Source organism: Myxocyprinus asiaticus, chromosome 37 (genome assembly GCF_019703515.2).
Source record: "Myxocyprinus asiaticus isolate MX2 ecotype Aquarium Trade chromosome 37, UBuf_Myxa_2, whole genome shotgun sequence".
Lineage (NCBI taxonomy): Eukaryota > Metazoa > Chordata > Actinopteri > Cypriniformes > Catostomidae > Myxocyprinus > Myxocyprinus asiaticus.
Genome location: NC_059380.1, coordinates 740,041 through 752,500, shown reverse-complemented (window position 1 = coordinate 752,500; position 12,460 = coordinate 740,041).

Below are 12,460 nucleotides of genomic sequence, written 5' to 3'. Positions count from 1 at the left end.
TCATCTCTGACCTCAAGAAAGTAATCCAGATTACTTAGGGTAGTGAAAGAAAACAAGCCTGCTCTGCAATTATGACTTGAATCATCTCCTTTTCTCAATTTAATACTTCTACGTCCAGACACTAATATCCAACACACTAAGAAGATTTGTAGTCCTCATACTATTTCTGCCGTATCGATATGCTTAATAAATAGTAAGAGTACAATGCTGTAGAGCGCAAAATTGATGGTCCACTTTCTTAACCGCTTTGGTTACAGAAGTATTTTGCACATTCATTTCTTCCATAAACTTTTCATAAAAGAGTTGAATTAAAACGTCCAGCTCCGAAGTGAATCACAACATTACAAACTTTGATATGAACCAAAAACATATTTGAAAACCAGACAAAAAGACAAAGATGCAAAACTGTGCACATAACATCTTTAATGAAGGAATGAAATACAATCCCATGAAGCATTGCAAAAGATGCAGTCAAAAAAACATGATGGAAATAAATTAATATTTTTATATTAAGTTGTTGATTATAAATACAGATACAATATATTTTAGGTTTATTGCAAAATATTCATATCTATACGAATATAAAAGTAGTTTAAGTGTGGGCGGTCGCTGCGCAGCTGTTTTGACTCGATTCTCTGATTGGTGGAGCTTTCTATTCAGGATCAGGGGTAGTGTAGTTCTTTACCAGAAATTCCACTATTAAACACAATTTTTACAAGCTGATGTAGAAATAACGAAGACTGATGGCTTCAACAGAAGCATATACCATTGATTAACAACCTCAGAGCTCATCGCTAGGTCTGTCTTTAAAGGTTTATAAGTTATCGTTAAAAAACAGTTCCCCTATATGGAAAAAAAATAACCAGATTGTTGCGCTTTATCCTGATCAAGTGTTTGGAATGGAATACTCGTGTACACTGGAAGATCATACAGTATATAATCATATTCAGCACACTGAATCGTATTCTGCATGATATGCTCTGCTGTATGTGCATTTTTTGCAAATGTAGGCAGTTTTGCATGCATACAGAAACTATACACCGTACAGCAGAAATAATAAGAGTAGTATGCTATTCTGAACATAGCCAGGGTATCGAATGTGACGTGCCCATTTGAGGTTATGGAGCCCTGAACTTGACGAGTTCAAGCAGGAGTGCAGCATTGAGAAACATGTGTCTGTCGGTATTCTCTTATCCAGTGAGAATAAATTCAGTTTCCACTGCTTCATGTCATGCAGACACACACCTGCTCCAAACGACAGAGCTAACAGAGAAGAAACGTCATATCAACTGTTGCTGAATTACAGGCAGCACTCGAGAAACAACGATGGGTTTGTGCATTTTTTCCATGTTTCTTGGCGACAGTTGCATGCTTCCTTAAAAAGAAGAGAAGGGGACGGAGAAAAAAAGGGAAGGAAGGAAGGAAGGAAGAAAGGTAGGGGTTTAAATGAGGGGGGACTGAGACTGTTTTTTGTCAGAGGCACTGGATGACTAATACTGAAAGACACCACACTCCCCCATTACAAGCTCACGAATGAAAAAGGTGCAACACCACCCTGCTGAACTATTCTCACAATGCTGCAGAATAACACGGTCACATTCAATGTTAAAACTGGCATACTACTTGTACTCATACTGTTTTTGCATCATGTCAGAATGCATAATATTCCTGGCTGACTTTATTTGCCAAAATGTGCAGTAGAAATGGTGTTTACATTGTGCAGGATTCTGTAACCCATGATGCATGCACTTGACTGGACCTAACATTTGAAAGAGTGACAGTCGAACTGGGCAATATTAAGCACCAAGAGTTAAGACACTTAACTCAAAAAAGTATTAAAAATGCAAAATAACCGTATTTATTTAGATGATGAAAAGAGAGGATAACTGAATTACTGAAATGAATATGCAACTTAACAATATCATGTGTCACAACATACAATTTATTGTTGCGTAATGCATACACTGTTTCAAATAATCATTTTTTTTAAAAGGTAAACAGCTTACAGTATTCCATCTCAAACCTAGCCTGCACTGTAGAACAAATCTGTTAAATTTACAGTAAAATATGGGCTGTAGTTCTCTCTCTCTCTTGAACTGCCGTCTCGCCTTTATCCCTCGCTCACCCCATCAGGCTGATTGGGGTCCGGGCATGTGTCATTCCGGCCTGGCCCCGCCCTCCTCCACGCTACACTTTATTAACAACAGAAGGCCACATGATGACTTAAAGGAATATTCCGGGTTCAATACAAGTTCAGCTCAATGGACAGCATTTGTGACATAATGTTGATTACCACAAAAATTCATTTTGACTCGTCCCTCCTTTTCATTAAAAAAAGCACAAATCTGTGTTCCAGTGAGAAACTTACAATGGAAGTCAATGGGGTACAATCTGTAAATGTTAAAATACTCACTGAGAACGTTTACATGCACGTTCTTACACCGATTATGCTTAAGCCAACAACACTTGTGGTCATGTTAACGCAATAAACCGCATTCATTTATCTACGTAAAGGCCATAAACGGCTTATGAATAACCTGGTCGATACGGGTAGATTTTTGCCCATTACACCGATTTCGTGTGCCATGTAAACAGCTTAATCAGCTTTTTACCAGCTTATCCAATGGCATGTGTTGCACGCAGAGGTTGAGCTAAAATTTGTGTATCCATCACTGTGACAGACTGAGTTTTAAAACATCCATCATGGTCTATTTTTTCCATCATACTTGTTTTCATCTAATTAATACCAAGGCTTCATTCAGGGGCATAGCATCCATTCTAATGGCATATACAGTACAAGACAGTGGATGTATAATTGATGTGGATGTTCTACCGGTCAATCAATTGCTGCGCTAAAACTAGATTTTTAAATGTGCGGCTTAAAGGTGCTGTAAGTGATTTTAGCATCTGAAGCTTTCATGTGACTGAGCCGCTGAATTGACCACACCCCCTCATTCCAAAACTCCGCCCTCCAAAGATCATTTTGAGACCAAAGCTGTGTCTCGTTTCAAAGGCTGTGTCCTCCGGAGGTCGCATTTGTTGGCCGCATACGTCATCGAGGCTGTCTCATTTCAGAAAAGTGAGTAGGACACTCCAAATGTGACCTTCAAATGCGACCTTCTTTCGGAGGATGCATGAGGTGTATCCTTCGTGGGCACTCACAACCCACAATTCTTTGCTTCAACGGAAATTAACATCATTTGTCGAAAAAAATAACGCCAATTTGCTCAAACGAATGTGATGTTCAGATGCAAGTAATGTTAATTCCCAAGTTGACGTACCTCAGTAGACGGGTGCAGAGTATATAATATGTATAATTATAATAATATATGATTCAAATAAAGTATTATAGGCTAAAAGTACACCTGTAAAATCTATTTTCTTTTCTCTCTACATCATTTTAACTCTCCTAAAATTCCCTTCCAAAGGGACTTTGTTCCCGTCTCACTTAAAGCGCTTGTTAGTGAGTGGCGTGCTGTCATAGCAACCATGTTACGTTCTGTTTCCGTTTGTCCTACGAAGGCCGTCTCGTTTAAATGAGGCTTGTTTAAAGGAGGACGCTCAGTATACTGCAGCCTTCAAAGAACGCGTCCTACCTAGCATGCAGCCTTCCAAACGAGACACAGCACAAAACTGAGCAAAAGAGCAGCGTTGTTTGTTCCTGTGGCTGTCAAATTCAACAGTGGCACAATAGCGCCCTCAACTGACAAACATTATGAATCACAGCCTCAATGATCTGCTACAAGTACAACACTATGAGAACGAGCAAAATGATTGAAAATTTGAAAAAGCGCTTTCACTCATGCACAAGACTTCATGAAACTTCAGTCTGTCTGATATCAACTTGATATCAACAAGACATGAGATGCAAGCACATCAGATTAGCTATAACAGCTTATAACAGAGAATTCTGTTTAAATGTCATGTTTGTGCAAAGATTAAATGCAAGTAATAATTGGCAGAAATGGTGGTCCGATTTTTTCTTGTTCTTATAGGATGACCATAAGTCCTCTTTTTCTCTGACATGTAGCCCACTCTTTTTTTTTTTTTTTTTTTGTTTGGACCTGAAAAAAGTGTCAGGCCGGGATTTAAAAATTGTCTTTAATTTGTCTTTCTTCATATTGACTTAATTGCACAGTTAGGACTCATACATTCTGTGTATTTGATACTGCGCACCAGTTTTCATGTTTGCATGTCCTTACATGATTACCCTGCCTTTCAAAATAAAAATACAATTATCACTCTCTCTCGCCCGTTTGCTTTCTGCGCCCGCGGCCATGCACTGTATATGTGTAGGCAAAAGATATCACCAGAGCTCTGCCACCCTCAACCAGAAACATCAGTAACATATGTACGTTTCCCAACTTTGTGAATTATTTAATAGAACACCTGTTTAATCAGACTTGTGCTTGCCAAGGAAAAAAAAAAGTTGACTTTGAAATTACATTTACATTGATTAAATGCATTATGTGAAGTATACCATTTTTGGTTAACGAAACGGTTGCGTGAATGTCTCTTCACGGTTTGATGTCAAAAGCAGACAATAACGGCAATGACACAATTATCAAATGCAGTATGTCTTACCGTGTCATCTTTTCGGAATAAACAGATTTTTGGTAGTAACCCACGAATTGCTGTGCATGTAAACACGCTCACTGTTTCAAACATATAGCCACGAGACGTAAACGATATGTGTAAACATGATTTTACTGTAATAAAATCACTTACCTTTTCTGTGTAAACAAAGTTCGCTGCCATGACGACATGAATCCTAAAACGAAGAACCCTAAACAACTTTACAGCTGAAATAATTCATGAGTTTTAACAGAATAATTAATGTAAGTGCTTTTATAAAATTATAAACTTCACATTTCTGCCTTTAAACCCTCCAGAAATTGACCCCATTGACTTCCATTGTAAGTGTCTCACTGGAACACACATTTGTGCTTTTCCCAATTTGGAATGCCCGATTCCCAATGCACTCTAAGTCCTCGTGGTTGCATAGTGATTCGCCTCAGTCCGGGTGGTGGAGGATGAATCCCAGTTGCCTCCGCGTCTGAGACAGTCAACCCGCGCATCTTATCACGTGGCTTGTTGAGCGCGTTGCCACGGACACATAGCGCGTGTGGAGGCTTCACACCATCCACCACGGCAACCACGCTCAATTCACCATGCGCCCCACTGAGAACAAACCACATTATAGCGACCACGAGGAGGGGCCAATTTGGTTGCTTAGGAGACCTGGCTGGAGTCACACAGCATGCCCTGGGATTCGAACTAGCGAACTCCAGGGGTGGTAGCCAGCGTATTTTACCACTGAGCTACCCAGGCCCCCTCTAGATTTGTGCTTTTTTAAAGAAATGGAGGAACGAGTCGAAATACATTTTTGTGGTGATCAACGTTGTGACACAAATGCTGTCGACTGAGATTCACTTGTTTTGAACCCGGAATATTCCTTTAAAATTCAACAAGAGTGGCCCGTCCAGTGTTACCCACACAAACACAAAACACCATCAGGGTAACACATGTGACACTAAAATAATGCAATAAACATTAAATGGAATGAAATGTGATGGGTCACACATGGACCTCTGGGAACACGTGTTTATTGTTAAAGTACATTTTTTAAACATAATAAACCTTTTTACCGTTTTCTATAAGGTCTATAATATCATCTAAAAAATACAATATATTTTACTGTATATTTTACTGTAAATTTACATGTATTGTCTGGTTAAATATATTATAATTTCTCACCGTAAATAGTAAAGTACAGTTTTTCTGTTAAAATTACAATTTGTTTTATTATTATTTTATTTTAATTTTTTTTACAATGTGTTTCTGCTAAATAGCAAATTACATTTCCTGTATCCTCCAGGAAAAAATCAAATGCATCAAGATATATACAGTATTATATTTCTATCCACTTTCAGTGCTCCAACCTCAAAACCTCAAACTGACCTCAATGATGTGCTGAAACTCACAGTACCTTGATGTTGTGATTGGAGCTGTGCAGTGCTTTTGGATCCCACATCTCTTTAATAATTCTTTGGAATTATTGACTGTTCTCCATGACCAGTCACTTCCCAGAGTACCAAGAACTTCAAAAGAGCTTGAAACATGTTAGTGATTATGATACAGAAGTTTCAGGAGAGCGCTGTCGAAGAGGCAAACAACAACTGAATGGCAACCTGTCAAACACAGATACTTTTCATCCAGATAACATAGCATATTGTATTCTAGCATGATATATAATAATAATAGTTCATATCATTATAACACACACACACAGACATGTTTTCAATAATAGTATTGTGGCACTACACAACTTTGCAACAATGGAATACAGGATTCCTGCCTGTAATTATGAGAAACTCAATAACATGAACACGGCCTCATGTGGTCAAATGTGACTTTCTTTCTCTACTGAAACCAGATTTTTACTCTTTCGTAAGAAAATGTGAGTGGTGTTTTCCTATGCAAAGATCAATGCACAATGCCAAGGAGTTGCTACAGAGTTTTGGGTGGTCACTAGGTGGTTGCCAACAGGTCCGAGTCAAAAGAGTCCACCCTCAAGTCTCTAGATAATCAATGGAAGTCTATAGGGATTTCTGGCCCTTTTTATCAGCCACCATGAGAAAATCATAAATTTGACATATGTCTACAGCAAAAACAGTGCTGGATGAGTTAAGTGCCAAATTGTAATAATTACCGTAATTATTACAATTTGGCACTTAACTCATCCAGCACTGTTTTTGCTGTAGACATATGTCAAATATCAGGGGTTTGCTCAAATCATCAGCTCTGTGAGTAATAGTAATAGTGATGCTTACATTAGCAAGCACCAATAATAAGGAAAAATCCAGCATGTGTGCGAGAGCCACTAGTCATCTGGTCACTGAACCATGGAGCTCAATCTAAAGTTCAGAAGTCTTGGCATTCACAGCAGAACCAATTTCCTTATTTAAACTGAACTTCGGGTTTAGGAAAACTGAAGCCAAACATAAACGAATCTCAAAGAATCTTACTGCGCAGGCCGTGGAGTGATCTGTTTTTAATAAAAGTGAGGCATAGCTGCCCGATCATAGTTTACTGTGGCATTTAGCATAACATTTAGTCTTCTGTTTCAAAACAGAGATCTGATATTGCTATTGGCATACAGCACAATTCACCATAATTCCAAGTTTCAGTCAGCATCAGCCCGTTGCGTATAACATTCCCTTCCCGTTCCTCTGCTGCCGGATCTCTGACCAACGACACGTGCTGGTCTGAGGACTGAGTTTAGAACAGTCGGCCCTTTGAGAACAAACTGACTTTCTGTCAGCAGGGAAAGACTGCTTCAATGAAAACATCATGTCAAACATGTTCACAGTGTATTCCTGTATTGAAGTGTCCAGTATTAGTGAGATGTGTGGACGGCTCCACTAAGTCATCATGTACTTGTGTATTGTAAACATGCTGTGGTCTATGCCCAGTTCCTGGCCAGGTTAAACACATGGAGGGGTGCATTTATAAAGCACCAGCTCATGAGATGTTTGAACTGATGTTGTGGTCAATCAGTGGGTGAGTTCATGGCACTGCCAACCCCCCAGCAACATGATTGAAATGACCGTTCGTTCAAGTTACTCCATGAACTGCATCCTAATTCACAATTACATTTGCTCAGTATTCCTGTTTTTATTTCGGCGAGCTTCATGTTTATTTGCTGACAGTGAATCAGAGAGAATTAAGTTTTATTTTATTATTAAAATCAGGGACTAAAAATGGTTCAAGGAACAAAAAACGAATAAAAGTATTTGCAGAACGTAAATGAAAACGGGAACGAAATCCCTTTCAGTTGTTAAAATAACCAGTTAACCAGTTAATTTTTCTTTTTTATGAAACCAAAGACCAAAGTGTTTATCACAATAGATTTTCGAATTTACACTACTTCCTGTTGCCTGAAAAAATTAAGTTTCTATATTTTTCCAGAACATAAGCACACGTTTTGAATCTGATGGAAACAGCTAGTTTAAAAACCCATAAAAATAAATAAAAATTAAAAAGATCAATCGGCCCGCAAAAGGTGACGTTGCAGTGTGTGCATGCATGTGGGAGAGAGAGATTTAGGCTATTAATTGATTTAAGAAAACATTTATTGAAAAGACATGACTTTATAAATGCTACTGTATACTATACTTGTTATGATTTCTATCCTGAAAATTCCACCACATGGGAAAAAATGTAATCGCTTATTTTTGCTTATTTTGGGTGAGGCAAGTCCCTTATTTTGAGCTTGTTTTTCCAAGACAGGTGCCTTATTTCTCTTGCAAGATCTGGCAACACTGCAAATGGTATATCGCCCACCCTCAGCACAGAGTCCTGTCATTTTAAAAGAATATTATCAACCGTTCTTTAATTTCGTTCTAACCGGTTACTAATTAGAAAGGAGGCAGTGGAACGGCGGAACCAAAATGAAAAAAAAAAAAATACAGTTTCTGCTCAGAAAAAAAAAGTTTGTAGTCCCTGATTAAAATATTTTTGTTTTTGAGAAGCTACCTTTAAAGGCGCTGCTGTATATAAAATTAACAATAATAAAAGTGTATTATTATTTGGTAGTATTAAATATCAGAAGCCGTTGTTTTGTCTGTCTTCCATTGTTATTCAGTAAGTGTGACTGACCTCCAAAAGTAAAAGGTGAAAATGTAAGCAAAAACAGTTGCAAGGTGTGATGACAACAAACAAAATCGAGTTGTTTTGCGTCGACCGGATGTCACTTGTTCCGGGGTTAAGCTGAACTGACAACATTTGTAGCATAATGTTGATTACCATAGAAAATATTTGCAACTCATCCCTCGTTTATTTAAAAATTGGCCCCCATTCACTTCCTTTGTGAGTGCCTCACTGTAACACAGATTTAAGAAAATATTTTTTTTAAGAAAGGGGACTGGAAAGAGTCCAAATTAATTTTTGTGGTAATCAATAATGTCACAAATGCTGTTGATTGAGCTGAACTTATATTGAACCCGGAATATTCCATTAATTCCATTATCAAACAGCAAGGAGTGGGTTAATTTTCTAGGAAAGGGTTCAGTTTATTAAATGATTATCTATATTTCAGAATGGATGAGGATGTAATGATTCCATTATGTCTGTTATTATCCACACTTTTTGTAATATTCAGTGTTTTTTCCCCCTAATTTTAGCCAGTGACTCAGATTCTCCAAAGAGCAGCAGCTGATGCCGTGTCTCATTTCACTAAGTGTTTAACTACGGTTTTGCTATCCGGGTCCTGTGGTGCAGTATTGGCTGAAGTTTGTTTAAACTAAATTAAACTCCCATCATGGAGCTCTCAAGGTTCTCATTGCTCAAGCAAATGTGGGTTACTCTACAGCATTCATGCCAATTCTTCCGAATTGCTCTCTCTTCGCCTACACCTTCCCTTCCTTCACTCCTCGGTGTCCAAACACTCGTCTTTAGAAACTTCCCAACTGGATGAGTAAAAAAACATGTGCTGCTGTTCAATTTCCTCCACTATATTCCCTCAATCAAATCTTTTATATATATATATATATATATATATATATATATATATATATTTCCCCTTTGGTGTTTTCATTCTATCTCTGATGGCTTCACCTCACTTCTCTGCTTTTTTCTGCAGATTCTCTTTACTGATACTCATCCTTAAACTAAGACGGTTCTGCGACCACACACCTCCAGATGTTGGACTTCAGTTCTCAAAGGCAGCTGGGAGTCATTATCTGGGTATGTTCCACCCTCTTCTATTTAATCTCCTCCCACAGTGAGTTTCCATGGTCACAGTGTTCTTGTGTGGCAGTTTTGGAGAATGGGTTTGGGGTCTGGCATGTGTGTGGTGCTTCAGGCATGATTTAGTGCATTCTTGGCAGAACATTGTACTAATAACATGCCACAGCATGAAATATAATGTCATTGGGAAGCTCACAAACTACGTAAAGCAGCACTGCATTTTACATGTATTTATTTAGCAGATGCTTTTTATCAAAAGCGACTTACAATTAATCAATAAGGAATGAGAGGCTGTGCTAAATTGTGAATATAGTCACAACTGAAGGGCGTTGTTAGGATCAATGCGAAGTGGAGTAACCTCTTCAGCCGTGACTATATTCACAATATGGCACAGCTTTGACTGCCTTGTCACTTTTATAAAACAATTACCATATAATACAAATATCCTTCCACTAGAAGCTATAGATAAAGTTTCTGTCTACAAACAAACGCACATCGGCAGCACTTCTGGGTTCTTTTGAGTTGCTATTAATGAGCACTTTGTTGAAATTGACCTGAAAATGACCAAAAAGTACCGTTTGATAGAACTCGATAGACTTATGCAACTTATGCAAACATTAAAGTGCTTTGTTTACCTGAAAAGGAATCCAGTGAAACAATTATTTTAATCTAATCACACTGTGTATTATTCATGGGATGTGAGATATTTCTGCTTGATATCTTGATGACTTCTGACTATAAAGTCATTCCATTGCCGAACTCCCGTAAAATTATTATTAAAGAAACAAATTGCAATGATGGCATTTGTTGCTCAATTGTCATGAAAGGCTCAGCGGTTAAGGCTCTGGGTTACTGACCAGGTCAGGGGTTCAAGCCCCAGCACTGCCAAGATGCCACTGTTGGGCCCTGGAGCAAGGCCCTTGACCCTATCTGCTCCAGGTGCACCATATCATGGCTGACCCTGCACTCTGACCCCAGCTCAGCTGGGATATGCGAAAAGTCATTAATGCAATTTATTTGCACAAAAGTTAATGTTTATCATTAACTGTGTACATCTCCCTGGATGACATCATACATTTGCATCTCAGTGAAACCAGAGTTGTGGATTTCCACGAGTTTCCAATTTAAAAGTCTGACTTTCTGACAAGTAGCATTCAATTGTACTTTTCCTAACAGGACTTTGGAAATTCTGACTTCCAAAATTGAATACAAAACAGCATTAGGGCTGGGTTTAAGGCTTAAATTACATTTTTAGCAACCTATTATAATCCCTTAATGGGGCTTTTCCACTGCACTGCACGACACAGCTCAACTTGACTCGACTCTGCTCACTTTTTGGGAGTTTTCCACTGTGGATAGTACCTGGTACCTGATACTTTTTTTAGTACCACCTCGGTCAAGGTTCCAAGCGAGCCGAGCTGATACTAAATGTGACGTCAAATCCTTGCAGATCACTGATTGGTCAGAGAGAATCGTCACTACTAGCATCACTGGATTTGTGACACGGGACATCAACCTGCCAGTTTTAAAGTTAGCAACAGCGATAGCAGTATCATTTGTTCACGCGACTTTCGAATTGTAAAAAGAAATGGCTGTGCGCAAAACCACACCGTGGTCAATAAACGAGGTGCAGACGTTCCTCTCGTTAGCGACGAACGAAACGACGCCAAACGAAAAAGTCTTTCAGGAAGTGTCTCAGCTGTTGGTCGCACACGGCTACCACCGGACCTACCAACAGTGTAGGGAAAAGTAAAAAAAAAACGTAAAAGTGACTACAGAACCATCAAGGACCACAACAGCCGGAGTGGTTCAAACAGAAGAAAGTGGAAGTGGTCCGACCAAATGGACGCTATCTATGGCAATAGACCGGCGAGCAATGGGAGGGAGAGTGCCCTGGACTCAGCCGTTGTTGGAGTCCACGATGGAGGATGGTATGTTTTGTTACGTTAACTCTATATTCTGCTTGAAAGCTTCACTTTATTTAGTTGACCAGCTATTGGAAAGCTTGCTTCTAAAACAACCAGGCCAATTTAACTGTTACACTTGTGTAAAATCACCATGCAACAACTGCTTTATGCAGCACAATGAGCTAGTAGCTAACAGCTAGCGATCGTGTTATTGTTTATAGTCAGTAATGTTTGTGTCGCGTTTAAGATGATGTCACGGCAGTAGAGACGGTGCAACTATGACGATCAGCCTATAATCCCACCCACGTTGAGGCGGCACTAAACTGCAGTGGAAAAGCAAGCTCAGAAAAGTAAAGCGAGCAGAGTCGAGTCGAGTCGAACCATAACGTGCAGTGGAAAAGTGCCATAAATGTAGGCACAGGTTATGGTTTGAGGTAAAGGACAGAAGACACTGTTTGACATTAATGGCGTTCCTCGGCCAAAAGAATATGATGATCCAGTAACACATCCTACTTGGCAAAATCACATGCACTTTGGTAACTCTGAAACTTTTATATGAAATTTCTAGGTCATGAACTGTTAAAATGATTTTCTACATTTGAATGAATTTTATGACCTGTCCTCTATCTGATAATTGAACGGATAGGCTCAAACGGGCTTGTGAGATGGTATCAGTTCTTCGGGTTGCGTCTGGGGTGAGGAAAGCATGTGTCATTGCCAGATCTCTAATGAAATATTGCATGTTGTAGGGGGTTTGTGGTTGTTGATAGCATGTTTCCCATGTGGAGTTTTGGCTCGGTACA